This window comes from Chelonia mydas, chromosome 5 (genome assembly GCF_015237465.2).
Source record: "Chelonia mydas isolate rCheMyd1 chromosome 5, rCheMyd1.pri.v2, whole genome shotgun sequence".
In the NCBI taxonomy this organism is placed as follows: Eukaryota; Metazoa; Chordata; order Testudines; family Cheloniidae; genus Chelonia; species Chelonia mydas.
Window position 1 is genome coordinate 79,136,742 of NC_051245.2, and position 19,144 is coordinate 79,155,885.

Below are 19,144 nucleotides of genomic sequence, written 5' to 3' on the forward strand. Positions count from 1 at the left end.
GTGTCTTTGAATTGAATCAGAGCACTAGTATTTGTGTAATGTTTGCTATTTTAATTCAAATATTCTACAGCTAATATTAAAATAACATTATGTTGTCTTCAGCATGGTGGCCACTGCAGCAGTAGGCCCAGAAAAGTTAGCTTTAATTTTAAAATCAAAACAAAAAAAAAGGGAAGTCACTTTATTTACAGATATATTTCAGAGTTTAATCACAAAAAGAAGTGCTTATTGCCAGAACTTTCAGACTACTAGGCTGAGCACTATGGGTACAGCTTTCATTTTAAGGGTCAGTTGTTGTTATAACTCTTATTCCTCAGAGGTTACTTTGCCATCTGAATTCACATCTGTCTGAAACTTGGCAGTCAGGTTGTTAATCCAGTGCATATCTATCTTCCTTCTACATCATTTTTAATTCTAGAATGAAGAGATGGAGTTCACTAGTTACTTTTTTTTACTCTTCTACCTTAAAGTTCTTTTAAACCCTAAGATTTACATGTGCAATCTTATCTCAATCTTATTTTTATAATCCTCATACTTCTCTTATTTTGGACACTTCTGTTCTCCCTTGATTTGTTATCTCTTGTTATATTGTTATGACTGATATAGGGGTCTATATCAGTCCTGAAATACTTGTTTCCATGTGAGTAGTGCTTATGCATGCAAACAGTGCCCTTGACTTTTGCAGGTGAGTAAGGACTACTCATGTAAAGAAAGGTGTCCAGGTCTGAGTCTATTATGTCATCATTATCATTATTTGTACAGGTTTCAGACTAGCAGCCCTGTTAGTCTGTATCCATAAAAAGAACTGGTGTACTTGTGGCACCTTAGCGACTAACAAATTTAGTTGAGCATAAGCTTTCGTGGGCTACAGCCCACTTCATCAGATACATAGAATGGAACATATAATAAGAAGATATATATACATACAGAGAACACGAAAAGGTGGAAGTTGCCATACCAACTCTAAGAGGCTAATTAATTAAAATGAGCTAACAACTCCAGTCATGGACTAGGGCCCCATTGTGCTAGGCATTGTACAAACAGAACAGAAAGATGATCCCTTATCTGTTATAAATAATAATCAAAAAGAAAAATAGCCTTGCTAAGGAACTGAACCAGGACTCATAAGATCTGCATTCAGTTCCTAGCTTTGCCATAGATTTCCTGTGCGACCCAGACCCAAGTCACTTAATCTTTCTGTGCCTCCTGTTCCCCATCTCTACAATGGAAATTATAATTCCTTTCTCCTACCTTTCATCTGTCTTGTCTATTTAGATTGTAAGCTCTTGTAAGCAAGGGCTGTCTTTTACTATATGGTTGTACAATGAAGCCCGGATCTTGATTAGTGCCTCTAGGTGCTTTTGTGATACAGCTATTTAATAATAATTATAATGATTAAGAAGGTACTCTGGTTACACTTAGACTGCCTCTTTCGCTAATTTTTAGAAAGTGGCTGTATTAATTTTTCATAATTGAGAGTCACAATGAGAGAGAGAGAGAGAGCTCATTGATTTATTTTTAAAGGATATTTTATTTTACTTTTATTGTGGGGTCTCTACTCCTTTTCTGACTGGTTGCAAAAACATCTTCCTCTCTGCTGCTGCTGTCACAGAGAAACATCTTGCTGTTTCCTGTAAGGAGCATTGCTATGGAAGTTGTGAGGGAGACAGTACTTGCCTGAAGGAAGAAGACTTATGCAGCTAGAAGAAAAGGAGTACTTGTGGCACCTTAGAGACTAACCAATTTATTTGAGCATGAGCTTTCGTGAGCTACAGCTCACTTCATCGGTTGCATCCGATGAAGTGAGCTGTAGCTCACAAAAGCTCATGCTCAAATAAATTGGTTAGTCTCTAAGGTGCCACAAGTACTCCTTTTCTTTTTGCTAATACAGACTAACACGGCTGTTACTCTGAAACCTGTCATTATGCAGCTAGACGACCACAGGGCTAACAAGTGTGAGGTGAGAACAATGCTGGTCCTTCCAAACGACCAACAGCCATTCACAGGGAGCAGTCATGGGGAAATCAAGAACTGATTTCACTCCAAACATTCAATATTGCTGCCTAAAAACTTTAAATTCACCCTGCCATTCGACTCCACATCTGCTCCTTTTGTGCTGCTGTCTGGTGCATCTGCATGGGGATCTACTAGAGCTGTACGTCATGTATTGAATTAAAAAGGAACATTTTAAGATATTTCTCTAAAGTAACAGACACAATATCTCTGCAGATATCTAACATGGTCATATTAAGGGCTGTTATAACTTATGATGTCAATATAGTCTTATAGTAGAGATACATGTACTTTTGGGCCAATTCATCTCACACACATCAAGGTATGAACTAGTGATACGTCACCTGTGTTAACATCTTCCCTAAAGTGGATCAACAATTTCCATGAATAAACCAATGCTTCAATAGTTAGTTCCACATAACTACAGCAGCTCAGCCTCAAGATGGCAGCTATTTTCCTCATTCCAAATGGTCCAGAAAAATCTGTGCACGCTTATAAAATTATAAAGATATAGAAACTGACTGCAGCTCCCCAGGTCTCTCTCTGGCTTGGAGTCCATTTCAGGAAAAAATAAACCTGATTACATGGATTTCCCGCAAAATGAGGGCACCAAAATAAATACACTACGTGGTTTACAAAAGTCTGCTGCTTCATGCTTTATTGTGACTTTTTCACCTTCCAGGAGCACAGAGTCCACACAGAGAGATGACATTGTCCTTTTGAAATTAAGATGTTCTTGACTTAAAAGAGAAAATGTTAGATTCCTTCTGACCCCCTACAAAGGAAGTTATTAAAAGAACATTTGTTTTTAGTGCTTGTGCACTGAGTTAAACCTGCCCTAGGTCAATAGAGCAAATCATCTGGTCAGGTTGAAAGTGTTTGGTCACAGGTTGTAAAGAACAAGGCACATTTCTAACACAGAAGAGTCTTGAAATGCATTAATTAATTCATGAACACGTCACATTTGAAGAGAATTTGTCTTGTTGAGTAACTTCTTGGATGAGAATCAATGGCTTCGCTATTCTACCATATCAACTTTCTAAATATCAGCACTATGACTTTTATTACAGGGAACACAACAGAGTGCATATGGCAGAGCAAAATATGCCCAGGAAGCTATTCACTTAGAATAAATATATAATCCTTCAAGGAGAAGCTGGCCTTTTAGTAAGGTTGACTACAGAAAAGGCATGAAGGGCACACTCATTGGCCCTGATTCTTAACTGAGTCTAAGTCTGACCTTGGACATTGAAGCTGTACTTAATTGGGGTGCAAAACTGAGACTGCAGTATGACAGGCTGTTTTGTTTTTATTTTTTTAAATATAGGTTGTAGGGAGAAACAGATAAGAGCTGTGCTCAAAAGTAAGGGTATGTCTTGACTACCCACCAGATCAGCGGGCAGCAATCAATCCAGCGGGGATCGATTTATCGCGTCTAGTCTAGACGCGATAAATCGACCCCTAAGCGCTCTCCCGTCGACTCCTGTACTCCAGCGCCGCGAGAGGCACAGGCAGAGTGGACGGGGGAGCAGCAGCAGTTGACTCACCGCGGTGAAGACACCACGGTAAGTCGATCTAAGTACGTCACGTAGCTGAAGTTGCATAACTTAGATCGATTCCCCCGCCCCGCTCCAGTGTAGACCAGGGCTAAGACAAATATGTTATGTATAGAACAGATCAAAAATTTTTGTTTACAACTTTTCTTCAATGAAAAATGGCTTAATTTTGAAACTGAAAACTTCTGCAGAAAGCTACCATTTAAAAAAATATATGTTTTGTCAAAACCAGAAATCTGTTTGGTTTTTTAATACATATTTCCCCTTTCTCCTGCTTTGTCTTTCTTTCCCCACAGAATAGAAGAAATTATATGTGATATATGTTTTTACTTTTCTTTTTTCTTTGGGGATTTTTGGTTGTTTTTGCATTTCTTCCTTTGTAACTTTGCAAAAGTGTGGGCAATTCTGAAAAAGTGGCCAAAGGAAAAATGATGAAAAAGAGTAAAAATAAAATTCAACCTGGACATCATTCATTCTGTTGCATTCTGTGGCAGAAGGAAAAGGGGGAAGAAAGAGGATAAAAAAACTATTTTGAAAAAGTTTAATGACAAATTTTAAAACAATGAAAAATAGTTCTGTTTTGGAATGGAAATCAGTCAAAATTTTGAAAAATTTCCCAGCCCCCCCCCCCCCCCCCCCACTAGCTCTAGCTACTCAGGAGCGTGGATCTGAGCAGAGTACTGGAGTCTGCAGTAATGTAGGAATGTTTTCTCACAGCCTTTCCATGCTTTTTCCTTACTTCTTGTTCTTGTGAGACTAATAATATTTTTCTAATGTAAAGGAAGCACTGGCAGTTTGCTCCCAATGGACTGAAAAGTACCAGAGTGACTACACATGGAATACACATGGGGCAACTCCTGGCCTCCCCACCCTGTGCTGTACTCAGAAAACCCTGACTGCATCAGAAATGGCATAGTCCATCTTTGCAAGGCACCAGGATGCAAGGGGTGCATTCTGGTGAAGTGTGCTTTGCAGGGTTTCAGTATGTCCTAGCACACAGAGGGGATTGGGAAGGGGCCTCTGACTCTGAAATAACCCTAGTTTCATCAGCTATTTATCCCTGTTCCCAGCGGACAGGGCACAGCAGGTTCAGGAGATGCTGGAACAGGGGCTGTAACTGGTAGGGGCAAGTATCTTCGTCACAGTCCCCGTGAAAGTCCTAAGCGCACAGCAGATTTACTGGACTATGTGCTAAGAGAATAATTTGGGCCTTTGGGGACAGGAATGATTCTCTACATTCATAGGATGGGTCAAATTCCTTCTCATTTTCTATTGCATTCCACAGAGCTTTTTTTAAGGAAAACCTAGAGGATTTTAGTTCCCTTTGAAATTGTTCGGTGGCTTCAGATAAATAGAATCTTGTTCCCATATAGCTCATGCCACTTAAAAGGAAACAGTAGGCCTGTTGCTCAGATAAGTAAACTGAGGTTTCAAAAGATAAGAAGCACTTCGCACCATGAATATCCTCATGAACTTACTGAAAAATCCATTTATTTTATTTTATTTTACTTCAGATTCCTGGAATGAAAAAAAATGGATACAGATGTCTTTTAGTTCTTTTTGAGTCATTGTGTGAGAGGATCAGCCTGGAAATTATTTATCTAAAATATGAAGAAGGGTTGCAAAATTCTGTCGCAGCATATCAGTGAAGTGAAAGGCATATCACATACACCTGCGTGTTGACGTACCACCTCGGCAGTCTGTCAAAGGACAAGCTACATTACCATGCGTATGCCACTGCCTGTGAAGTATATCAGAACTGAAAACAAAGTATCAGGCCATTAACTTAATTGCTGTGCTTACTGCAAAATATTAGCAAAAAGAAAAGGAGTACTTGTGGCACCTTACAGCTGTAGCTCACGAAAGCTTATGCTCAAATAAATTGGTTAGTCTCTAAGATGCCACAAGTACTCCTTTTCTTTTTGCGAATACAGACTAACATGGCTGTTACGCTGAAACCTGCAAAATATTAGTTTGCTTTTTGATCTTATAAATCAAAGGAGGAGAAACTGGAAAAGAAACGGGAAAATTCCAAGGCATAAATTCCAAGTACAACCTACCGTTTCCTTCTAGCCTACGGAGTATTCCAGAAAAAGTCCCACTTTGAAACAAAGAGTCCACCCTTGATAATAGAGGGAGGAAGGCTGAGGTTGATTTCTGTGCTTTAAAATGTATCTTAACTCCAGCTGTTTGTTATAAATCAGAGGGGCAATATACTTCAGCAGCATGGTATGGGTTTTAACAGAGGTTTTTACCATCTACTCAAACAAGATCAAACTATTTTCTTATCAGCTGGGGAGTACTGGGTTATTAAAGGTAGTGTTGATAGTATAGACAGGCCCTTTGATGGACTGTTTAAGTGGTCCAATTTAACCCTTGGAGCTTATTATCATTAAGGGGCCCAATTTTCAGTCTTAGGTACCTAGGATAGGATTTTCAAAAACACTTATGGGACTTTGAAGTGGGAGTTGGGCATCTAACTATGTTAGCAACTTTTTAAAAATCCCACTTCTAAATTTTAATTCAAGGAACCTCATTTTATATTGTAGGTACTGATGGCTGAAAATTGGGCTCATGGTGAATAGGGTGATGAGATATATTCACATCTTTACTATGGTTATTGTTAATCTGGAGACAATTTTCTGCAAAACAATGTGAAAAGGGAAGCAGCTGATCAGTTAAATCATTGTTGCTGCATCAATACATAAGACACACTAACCGAAAGAGTCCTAATGTAAGTTACTTAAATAACAATAGAATAAAAGGTATTGTCTTCAGAACATTTGTATAATTTAGGGCAAAGTAACAGCAAGGGTCACAAGGAACAGTAGAAGTCTCAAGAGAAGTATTTGCTTGTTATGATTGTAATTTATATTTACGTCACTTAAGTTGTCACTGACTCACAAAAGCCATACAACAGCTGAGTCATCCTGGATAATAGCCAGAATCTCCCACACACAACCTGAAAAAGATCATCTCTTATGGAATATACATGTATTATAACCTCCACCTTTTATTCATTTACCTAAAAGGTATTCTTTGTCATCCAGATGCTTTCATGCTGCAAGAGCCTAATTATGCAAGGTAAATAATATATAACATCCAGGTTTTCTCATATCAGCCTTGCAACACTATTAGCCTACAAGCCTTAAAATATGTAGTAGTCACATAATTTACAGTATGTAAGTGGCCCAATATACTCAAGATATAGAGAAAACTGCTGGATTGCCAAATTAGTTAAACTTCATATAACATTCTTATCAACTAATCCCTGTAATTTTGCCTATTTTAGTGTTAAATTAATGTTTGTACAGCCACAATAGAAGCTGTTTTATAAAATGGCCTGGTATTGATGTAGACATCAAGAAATTTATAGAAAGCCCAGAGTTTTGTTACCTAATACACAAACATCATATCTCAGTAGACTTGAGTTCAAACTATAATTTTAATCTGCCGTGAACAAGAGTTTAATGATCTCATATTAGTCGCTAGCTATGTACATCACAGATCAACTGCTCAGATACAATTGGGGATGCTTGGCAGCTTCCTGTCAGTGATTCCCAAAACTGAATGTAATTCCTGAGCCTGGATGCACTAGTGTAACTGAGTGGGGAATCCTATACAGTGCCTGACTCACTTTCATGAATATTACATTCATTCAATTTAAAAGCAGAAGGCAAAATAAATCTATAGTTGAATCACATACTGCAATGTAAGTGAGAGAGGGAAGATGGCCTAGCTGACTGAGCATAGGACTGGGAGCCAGCCAAGCACTCATGTGGCTCTGCCACATATTTGCTGTATGACTCTGGGCAAGTAGTTTAAAACTCCGTCCTCTATTGACTTCAGTGGGACCAGGGAAAGGTGATTAACCTATCTGTAGCTCAGTGTCCTCCTGTGCAAAATGTGAAAAATATCCTCAGAAATGGTGTTTTCAGGGATAATTAGCTTGTACAGTGTTTTAAAATGTAAAGCTCTATATAAGCACTAAGTAGTAATCTCTCATTGAAGAAAACTTGAAGGATTTCCAACTGCTGTCAATTACACAATGCAGTCTATCATCAAAATTATCGGAGTTTAAAAGTGGTTTCACTGGTAACTAGCGGAAATAATGTGTTTAAGCCACGTATCCAGGGCTTGGTAAAATGTTTGTCAGATTAGTAACAAAAGCTGTTTCTTTATTGTCAGCACTATGTACCAAGTTCCACGTTCTGTATTTCAGGTTCTGAATAAGCAGGGTGACACTGGATCTAACTGACAATGGAGCATGGCAGTAGATGAGCTTAAGAACTGCCACATCCTTTTAGAGATTATATTGGCAAATATTTAAGTATGTAAAGTGTCCTTTCATTAACAGGCTGGCAAATGGGTTTCTAGAATCTCATAATCTCCTTTTTAATTACTGTATATTTATTGGATTTTCACACAGAATTGCAAAACGTGTCTCTAATAAACTGAATACAATCAAACACATCTCCAGAGAACATAAGAACGGCCATACTGGTTCAGATCAGTGGTCCTTCTAACCTAGTATCCTGTCTTCGAACAGTGGCCAATGCCAGATGCAGAATGAAAAGAACAGTCCCAGCTTCTGGCAGCCAGAGGCTTAAGGACATCCAGAGCATGAGATTGCATCCCTGACCATCTTGGCTCGACCTATCCTCCATGTACGTATCTAATTCTTTTCTGAACACAGTAATAGTTTTGGCCTTCCAAACATCTCCTGGCAACAAGTTCCACACTGTGTGAAGAAGTACTTCCTTTTGTTTATTTTAAGCCTGGTGCCTGTTAATTTCGTTGGGTGACCCCTGGTTCTTGCGTTATGCGAAGGAGTAAATAACACTTCCTTATTCACTTTCTCCACACCATTCATGATCTTATAGACTTCTATCATACCCCTCTTAGTCATCTCTTTTCCAAACTGAAAAGTCAGTCTTTTTTAAACTCTCCTCATATGGAACCTGTTCCATACCCCTAATCATTTTTGTTGCCCTTCTCTGTACTTTTTCCAATTCTAATATATCTTTTTTTGAGATGGGGTGAGCAGAACTGCACACAGTACTCATAGTGTGGGCGTACAATGGATTTAAATAGTGGCATTATGATATTTATTGTCTTATTATCTATCCCTTTCCTAATGGTTTCCAACATTCTATTAGCTTTTTTGACTGCCGCTGCATAGTGAGCGGATGTTTTCAGAGAACTATCCACAATGACTCAAGATCTCTTTCTTGAATAGCAACAGCTAATTTAGACCTCATCATTTGGTATGTATAGCTGGGATTATGTTTTTCAATGTGCATTATTTTGCATTTATCAACACTGAATTTCATCTGCCATTTTGTTGCCCAGTCACCCAGTTTCATAACTCTTCACGGTCTGTTTTGGTCTTAACTATCTTGAATAATTTTTTATTTTCTGAAAACTTTGCGACCTCACTGTGTACCTCTTTTTCAAGATAATTTATGACTATGTTGAACAGCACTAGTCCTAGTACTGAGGACCCCACTATTTACCTCTCTCAGTTGTGAAAACTGACCATTTATTCCTACTCTTTGTTTCATCTTTTAAGCACCTGCCTTAAGCCATCAGTAGTGTAAAAGCAGTATTAGGGTAAAAGAAAAGGAGACAAAAAGAGGAATTGTAAGCCAAAAAAGTCAATGTCCTATTTTATACAAGAAAAATATACTCAGTCAAATATAAATGCCAGACATTCTAAAATTGCAGATAAACTCCAAGTAACATTTCAGCATTACTGTATCATCCATGAATGGTTCCTGCATAAAGGGGTATCTTGATCTAGTGGACTGAGTGTGTAACAAGGAAACATGACACATGAGTTTTCTTCCCATATGTGTTATGAATGATGTGTTATTTTGGGCAAGTCTCTCCTGTAAAATAGGAATAATAATGCTTACTCATCTTTAAAAAGTGCTTTGACATCTAGACAAAGAAAGTGTTGTAAAAGTGAGAAACGTCATTAGTTCAGTAGTTAGTATAGTTCAACCACTCCCAAAAAATCTATAAACTAGCACCTACCATAAAATCATCAGCATTTAGATCGCATCATGCTGTAATATTGAGGGGGTGAGCCAGTTCACTGCATACTGTAGCAGAATAAAATATGAAGTAGACACCAACTCTCCCAAGAGGTAAACACAGAGAAACAATAGAAATCAGGATTTAAGGAAACTTGTGGCAGCTGTCACTAATCTGAGTTGAACAAGGCATTCCTTAATAAAAGTGAGGGCAGTGGCCTGCTCCTTTTGTAAATAGCGATGATGACATTGATGTCCACTAAACTGAACATTTTTAAAGTACTGGGGATGATTTAGAGCTGTGTGTGCAAATCCCATAAAAGAATTATGGGATTAGAAAAGTGTATGACTCCCCACATGACAACTTGAAAACGTACTCCTTCTCCCCACGTTCCAGCACTGCAGCTGCTGTGGCATAGTAACTCAGAAAGTGAACACTGTGAGTTACATTTAAGGGTTAAGAATGCTAGCAAGGACTTATGATCTATGTGCAGTCTCCAGGGAGAATAAACAGACTGCTCCATGCCAAAACACTCCAAAGCTGTGCTGCCAATGAGCAGCATTACAGGAAAAGTACCGGTGCTGGAAATGGAGAAGGAGCAGAGAACAGTAGAGGAATAGAGAAATGCTTCCAGTATTTCAGCTGTTATATTTGTTTCTCACTCTTTCATTGGAATATCTCTTCTGTTTTACAATATAGACATCTAAGGAAATTGTCTTAATTTTAAATTATTACGAGGTCGAGTCTCTTGTGCTGCAGGTAGAACCCTTCCATGTAACTATGAATTTGGCAACATTCTGACAAAGACATTTTCTGTTTCTTTAGTATATATTAAGCACAAGGAATCCAGATCCGAGCTCATTTTCATAAGTGCCATAGAATATCAGGGTTGGAAGGGGACCTCAGGAGGTCATCTAGTCCAACCCCCTGCTCAAAGCAGGACCAATCCCCAATTTTTGCCCCAGATCCCTAAATGGCCGCCTCAAGGATTGAACTCACAACCCTGGGTTTAGCAGGCCAATGCTCAAACCACTGAGATATCCCTCCCGCCCAGTTTTTGTTGTTGCCCTGCCACTGATAAACGAACAGTTTTGGTCACATTTGCTCTTTCCTGCAGAATAGTGCTTGTCAGGCTGTAATTAAATATAAAAATTAAATCTTTCCATGTGTGAAGGTTTGTGAAAACAAATTTGTCTGTTCTCTTTGCGTGGGTGGTAATCCAAAAAGAAAGATCTCTGGGATATTTTTCTTGCAACCAGATGCAGATTGTGATGAAGATGGTGGGGTGTGCAAAGATTTACAAGATTAATTAATTAATTGAATTAATATTAAGAAATATTAATTCAAATCCAGATTCTCATAATCTACATCATTTGGATTAGCTATTTAGAAACTATTAATCAGTCATAATATCTGCTGCAACTAGTGTATGCAATAGGGGTCAACACAACCTTGAACATGAACAAGGTATTGTTTTTCATTGTGCAGATCTTTCCCACAAGCAGTGAAGTAGAAGCATCTTGCCAACCCGAGGAACAGAGGAGAACAGTTTATGGGGGGGAGGGTTTGATTGTATTGGCCTGGGAAGGGCCATGACGACTTCATCCAAACAGCCTTTTCAAACATAGCAGTACATGTCCTCACCTGTGTAGCAATTGTTTGCATAAGGTGTGTGAATGAGCTGTATCTTTGTTGAGAGATATGAGCATTTCTGAAGTATTATGTAATAATGGCATTAGTGTGCTCCTCTGCATGCATAATCTCAAGTCAAAGCAGAACTGAGTTTGAAGGCTAAGAATTGAAGTTGAGGGAGGATGAAAAGAGCTTAAAACTCAGCTATGATCAGTAAATTACATTAGTTAGTTGAAAAACTGCTTTGTAATATAACACTTGACACTTCTGCAGTATCTTCCATCCAAGAATTTCCAAGTAGTTTCAAAATATGTATTAATTAAGCCTCCCAAGAGAAATATTATTATCCCCATTTTACAGATAATGCAGAGACATGCTGAGTGACTTGTCAAAGGTAAAATACGAAGTCCATGATGGAGTCAAACCTATATCTCCCTGTAGTTTAGCCACAAAACCATCTTTTCCCTCTCTTAAAAATACAGCTGTTCTCTTCTTTATACTTATGTCATCTGCAAAGAGATGCTGATAAGGAGAGAGACTAGAAATGAAAGCTGCTGCTGGCTTTAAGTACTGGGGTCTTACAATAACCATGATTTAAAGATGCTCAGAATTAGATTTTCAACCTAACATTGCAGATTGAAAATATATAAACATGTAAACATTTAGGTGATTATCTGAAATGATCATATAAACTTTCTGTGGTTCTCTCATCACTGATACAATCATGGCTTGGAATCCTCATCACTAAAATGGGTTAATTCTTCCCGCCTGTCTTATAGTGCAGCATAATGCATAATGACTAGATTAACCCGTGACGCTTAAGAAAAGGCATGTTGCAGTCTACTGAATACTGTCATTTTATAGCTGTTCAAACACAAAGTTATTTAACGCACTGTGGGTGTTGCTGTAATTGTGACACACTGGGAAAATTCTGGGTTGATGCTCCTCAGACTCACTCTTCTAGCTGTGCAGTTTAGTAGTACAGCGAGTGCAGCAACTCACTTAGCTCAAAGTCTACGAAAGGTTTCTTTCTTATATTGAGATCAGTTTTTAATCTAGGTGTGAGGCCTTGTTTTTGCATTTTAAAAATATCATGTTTTTAAAAGAGGCAAAATTAATTTTATTGTTATTTAAAATCTGGAAATACCTAACAATGTAACCTGGTGCATTGCTAACAAAGTTACATGCATATTCTATTAGGTAATACTGTGAATCTGAATGTCAGGGTATAACTATAAATGTATGCAGTCCTGAATTTTGGAGTGTATTAAATATATTGATTCCAAGCTGCAGCTTAGCATCTATTTATAAAACGAGTTTTCTTTTTGTTTACTGGATATGTTAGGCAGATAAGCATCCATACCGAACAAATCATTAAACAAGGAATATTAATAAGCAACTGTGAAATATCAGGGCAAAGAATGGTAACAGAGACATGCTCACTAGGAATTTTGCATATACAAAAGACCATTAGATGCTAACTACTGTTTGGACACCCAGTATGTCTAAAATAAATCTGGCCAGAAAACAAGTTGAAAAATGTAGATGTTTCAACATTTGTTTTATGCAAAGAAAAACTAGACCTTTTGAAATGGATGAAAAAACAGAGCTGGATCCATTCCAGTGGTTAAGGCACTCCCTTGAAATGTGTGAGGCCCAGGGTCATGTCCTTACTCTGCCTGAATTGGAATAGAGACTTAACCTGGATCTCCCACCTCCCAGGTGAGTGCCATAACAATGGGGTTATTGGCTATTCCAGGGTGTCTTTCACAAAATTCCATCCTGGACCTGAGAAACCTTTCTGATTTAAAAAAAAATTGTCAAAAAATTCGCAAACAGCTCTAGTCTGAAATACACCAAGTGTTATAGAAAATATGGGTCCCAATATTGCACAGGTGTTCACTCCACCATTTGGACTGCACTTACACCAACGTAGGTTAACCACCACATCATTTCCCTCCAGCATGACAGCACCAGTGCAGATAACAAGTGCTTGCATAATAGCGCAGGTAGTGCAATTAGTACTGTCCCCACAGTGCACTTCATACCAGAGCGCAAATACACACTGCTTAGGAGACAGTTTTTATGTTCTTCTGGCCCAAGAAGGTCACACTTTTCTTAAGCTCTTTACTTGTACAAGTAGCAGAGATCTCATAGTGTGCTATTTCTCACTGGTATCCATTTCTTTGTGATCGTTAGCAAAACCACTTTTGCAGCATGTCTCAGAAGAAGCTATTGTATGAGCATGCTGCCAGCTGCATCCTGGCAGACATCTGGGCAGCTGTGAATATCTGAAGCAAAGAGGTGATGCAGTCCCAGCTGAACTCTGTACTTTTAAATGAGGTGTCCAAATGTTTTGCCGAACAGGCTATCATTCATTTGGAAAATCAGTGCTGGGAGGAAATGAATGGGTTGTAGATACCCATAAAAAGACCCACGGTGCCAATATCTGCTCCAGCACAGGTAGGTGGATTCTTTTGGACAGAACCAAGATACTTTGGACAGCACCAAGGTACCTGGCACCAGGTTGCTGAAGAACTAGCAGGAAGTGAGAAGAATACTGCCTCAGTGGCCTTGTGCAAGCCAGAGATGGGGACCAGGAACTGGAGGACCTGGAGGCTTTGTCAGGATCCCAAAACCTCTGCAACAAGTCTCTGACTCTGGAATTTGCAACTGAGAAGATGCAGAAGGAGGGAGAAAAGAAGAATTCTTCCCAATGCATATTGCTTTTTGTTACCTTTAGCGGCCAATGGCTGGTTTAGTATTCTCAGAAGCTGAGGAAAAAGCTTTCTGAATTTTTATGAACACTACCATTTTGGTTGTGAAATGAAGAGATGACTCATCACACGATGGCAGAGGTCACTTTCCCCTCCAGCTCTGCCACCACAGCACAAGTGGCTGCTTCCCAACTCCTCTTTGGTCCCTCTGGACACTGCAAGGTTTGTCAGCCCTCTCTGCACTCCTCTTCCAGCACTGTCCTCCCATGATAGGCTGTGCGGACCATTGTTCCAAGCAAGACAGGAGTTCATAGCTAGCTATTCAGAGCAGCTGAGTGAAATATGCCATATGACCTGCTTAAAAATGGTAGCCAAGAATGGGAAAAAATGTGTAAAAGTCAATCCATGAGCAAATATACTAAAAATCTCATAATAAACTGTCGCCCAGCAAACACAGATAGAGCAAAGAGGAAAGAGGGTGTTGAATCATGGCTCTGTCCAACACCTTGCTGCAAGTCAGCAAATGTGGACCAGCAGCCGAGCGGAGAAAACAATTTCTCAGATTTAATTGCCCTCCAATCCAATCTCAGAAAGTCTTTGATAGAGCCATTGCTTTAGTTTGGTAGTGCTATTATTAGGTGATGCTGATTTTCCTATACCCCCACTGAAGCTTACTATAGTTTTCCTGTTCTGGAGTGCACCATTTCATATTACCTGCAATAATAACTTAACTGAAATTTATCACCCTGGCCTCACACTCACTTGAAAAGGGCCTTCCTTTTCCTAGATGGAGGCATAGATCAGGAATCTTTCTAAAAGTTAAAAATTTTATTAAAGCTAATGTTAAAAAAAATTATGTAATACATAGGTTGAGAAAAGAGTGTCTGTACATCCGGATACAGTGCTTAGATTATCCACAAATACAGAGTTTGTTTTTAAAAATCATATGATATATAGAGTACATAATCAGCAATAACCCAAATTTAGGTGAATACATTTAAGAATAGTTTAGATATTAGCATCCAAGTATTCGGGTACATCACTCATGAGAAATTGTACAGAGATTTGGCTGTGAAAAGCGAAATATATCAATGAGTGGAGATTGTCCCTCAATAATTGAGAATTAGGGTAGGTTGTCCATTTAGAAAATACAGTCTATCAGGGAAGTATTTCATTTACTTTCCTTACTGTGTTTCTCATCGCTTCTCTTCTGCTGCCCTGCCTGTGCAAGATGTACACCAGTTCATTGCTGGCCCTCTGGGGAAGAAACAACCACTTCTTCACCAGCTGCCGGATGGTGTTGTCTGCCTTCTTCAGAGGAACCTTCACCATGGCAGATTCCCTCAGGACAAATGAGATATGGGAGATCAGGAAGGTGTTCAAGGCATTGATCTTCTCCCACGGTGCCAGGAGGGAGGAGTCGATCCTGGCCACATCTCGTAGGATCTCTGTGATGGTATCCTCAGGTGTCTGCTGGATGCAGAAACCCGGGGGCATGCTGAGATGTTGATACGCTTGCCTGTGCTCGAGGAAGATCATAGGTTCGCTCTGGATCTGAAAAGACGTCACCTGGACTGAGTCCCTTCTACTGCCATTGATATGCAGGGATGCGAACTTCCTAGCTTTGAAGCGGAGTCCCATCCAGTTGGCAGCCTGGCTGGTGATGTCGAGCATTTGTTGGGGACACTCGGGGTCACTGCGATTAGGACCAGATCATCTGCGTAGGCCAGGATATTCACACTGTTGCCATACAGGTCAAAAACACCAAGACTGCTGGAGATTGCTCAAATGAGGGGCTCCATGGCTAAGTTGAAAATGATGGGGCTGAGGGGACAACCTTGCTTCACGCCACTATGGATAGGAATTTCAGGTGTCTCTCCTTCCATGGAGCAGGTGGTGGTGGTGCAGCCTTCATAAAGTTCCCGGATCAGTTGGAGAAAGTTTTCAGACATCCCAAACTCTTGCAGCATAGCAAAAATGTGCTGGTGGGGCATCGATCCAAAAGCATTAGCCAGGTCAAGCCATGCTTTGGCACATTGCCTCCGTGTCCTCCTGGCCATGTGGATGTCAGTCTGAAGGACAAAGTTGTGTTCAGATTAGCCTTCTCATGACATGAAGCCTTTCTGGGTGGAGCTGATGGCTCCTCCATTCACCGACCAGTCTGTGATCCTAGCCGCAAGGCAGCTGGCATACTGTTTGTACATGATGGAGCAGAGAGAGATGGATCTCCAGTTGCAGGGGTCATCTTGCTGGCCCTTCTTGTAGATGAGCACCATCATAGACTTCTTCCAGGAGCTGGGAGTACAGTGGAACTGTTTGCATTTGTTGAAAAGTGCAGTTAATACCAGGCAGCTGTTTTTTCAGGATGTTATAGTACATGCCATCTTTTTCTGGGGCTGTTTTTCGTCTTTGTAAATCTGGTCTCTACTTCCCGTAATGTTGTTGGATCATATTAAAGAAGTTCTGTATTAAAATTACAAATGAGTTTGATTCCCCATAGTTTAAATTCCAGGGTATTACTAATTAAGAGGTCTCTTAGTTTTTGATACTGTTTCTCTCCCTCTGTGTGTGAAACTTGCAAGCTGCAAATTGTGTTAGTACATTCTAAGACAGAGTCTGTTCTCAAAGCAATTCTTTGTAACAACAACTACTCACGCAGAGAGAGACTCAAAGCAATACTCTGTAACAACAGAAACAGCACCCAGAGACTCCCCGCCCTTTTGTTGTATTCATCTCGCTTTGTTAACAATTGTGATTAAAATAGAGATAGAGGATGTATGTGGATGGATGCTTGGTGTGGATAATAACTGAATGATCAGGGAGGTGCCAGCCTAAGAATCCAGTATCCATCAGCTGAAGAAGGCATCAAGTGGAAATAACCAGAGGACCCCCGGAGGGCAGACTGGAATCCACCCAACAGCCTCAAGGATGGGAGAACCAAAGAACAAGATAACATCTTGGAGCCGTCAGGAATGTGCTATCTGCTGATTGATTCAGCAACAGCATGATGAAGCAATTCCCATAGACTGGCATAGGAAGAAACTCCTATAAAAATGGACTGTAGAAAGTGAGAACTTTGGGGTCTGATTCTGCAAACCAACTTCCAGGAGCATCAGATGAGTATCTGACAGGGCCCTGCTCCCTCCTCATGTCCAGGCCACCTGGCCAGTGGCTTGGCATGAGCAACTCTAAGGCTGGTAACTATGATAACAACCTTGCAGAACCTGTGTGTGTGTGTGTGTATGAATGAATGTGTGAATAAATATGAAATTGAATGGAATGTTATAGCTATAACTAACTGCTTACTATGATTCTTTCTGTATTCACAATAAATGTGGCATTTTGCCTTTTCCCCTTTCACAGAATCATAGAATATCAGGGTTGGAAGGGACCTCAGGAGGTCATCTAGTCCAACCCCCTGCTCAAAGCAGGACCGATCTCCAATTAAATCATCCCAGCCAGGGCTTTGTCAAGTCTGACCTTAAAAACTTCTAAGGAAGGAGATTCCACCACCTCCCTAGGTAACGCATTCCAGTGTTTCACCACCCTCCTAGTGAAAAAGTTTTTCCTAATATCCAACCTAAATCTCCCCCACTGCAACTTGAGACCATTACTCCTTGTTCTGTCATCTGCTACCACTGAGAACAGTCTAGAGTCATCGTCTTTGAAACCCCCTTTCAGGTACTTGAAAGCAGCTATCAAATCCCCCCTCATTCTTCTCTTCTGTAGACTAAACATCCCCAGTTCCCTCAGCCTCTCCTCATAAATCATGTGTTCCAGTCCCCTAATCATTTTTGTTGCCCTCCGCTGGACTCTTTCCAATTTTTCCACATCCTTCTTGTAGTGTGGGGCCCAAAACTGGACACAGTACTCCAGATGAGGCCTCACCAGTGTCGAATAGAGGGGAACAATCACGTCCCTCGATCTTCTGGCAATGCCCCTACTTATACATCCCAAAATGCCATTGGCCTTCTTGGCAACAAGGGCACACTGTTGACTCATATCCAGCTTCTCGTCCACTGTAACCCCTAGGTCCTTTTCTGCAGAACTGCTGCCGAGCCATTCGGTCCCTAGTCTGTAGCGGTGCATTGGATTCTTCCGTCCTAAGTGCAGGACTCTGCACTTGTCCTTGTTGAACCTCATCAGATTTCTTTTGGCCCAATCCTCCAATTTGTCTAGGTCCCTCTGTTTCCTATCCCTACGCTCCAGCGTATCTACCTCTCTTCCCAGTTTAGTGTCATCTGCAAACTTGCTGAGGGTGCAATCCACACCATCGTCCAGATCACTTATGAAGATATTGAACAAAACCAGCCCCAGGACTGACCCTTGGGGCACTCCACTTGATACCGGCTCCCAAATAGACATGGAGCCATTGATCATTACCCGTTGAGCCCGACAATCTAGCCAGCTTTCTATCCACCTTATAGTCCATTCATCCAGCCCATACTTCTTTAACTTGCTGGCAAGAATACTGTGGGAGACCGTGTCAAAAGCTTTGCTAAAGTCAAGGAACACCACGTCCACTGCTTTCCCTTCATCTACAGAACCAGTTATCTCGTCATAAAAGGCAATTAGATTAGTCAGGCATGACTTGCCCTTGGTGAATCCATGCTGACTGTTCCTGATCACTTTCCACTCCTCTAAGTGCTTCAGAATTGATTCCTTGAGGACCTGCTCCATGATTTTTCCAGGGACTGGAAAATAAGATCCTGATGGTTTTTATTTTATTGGTATAACAATGTAAAGTCTTGTTCCAGGTCTCCTGCACAGTCAACCCGAGGTAAAGGATGAAGGCACTCTGGACGCTGCACGTCGTTTTGAGCTACAAGGTCAAACACACCCCTGAAGTATGAGAATAGTATCTCTGAGGGGATTGCGAAGTAAGATGAGGGCCCATTGAGGATCTCTCATAGCCTTAGAGCAGTTTGACCGGTAGAGATTCTGGATCCTGGATGCTGCTGCTGGGTCATAGTGGCGACTGATGTTCCTTTTCCTGGCCTCTCTCCTGTGGTGGTGGTGGGTGTTATGTCTCCATGCAGGAGTTCTGTGAGCAATCGGTGTGTTCTCCTGAGTTCCCTTCCCCCAGATATGCTTTCTGCAGACAGGTCTTTCGTGAGTCTGTCTTCAAGGAGGTCAAAGTCATCGAAGGAGGCTGTCCTTGCCAACTTCTCTATCCAAACGGCTTGC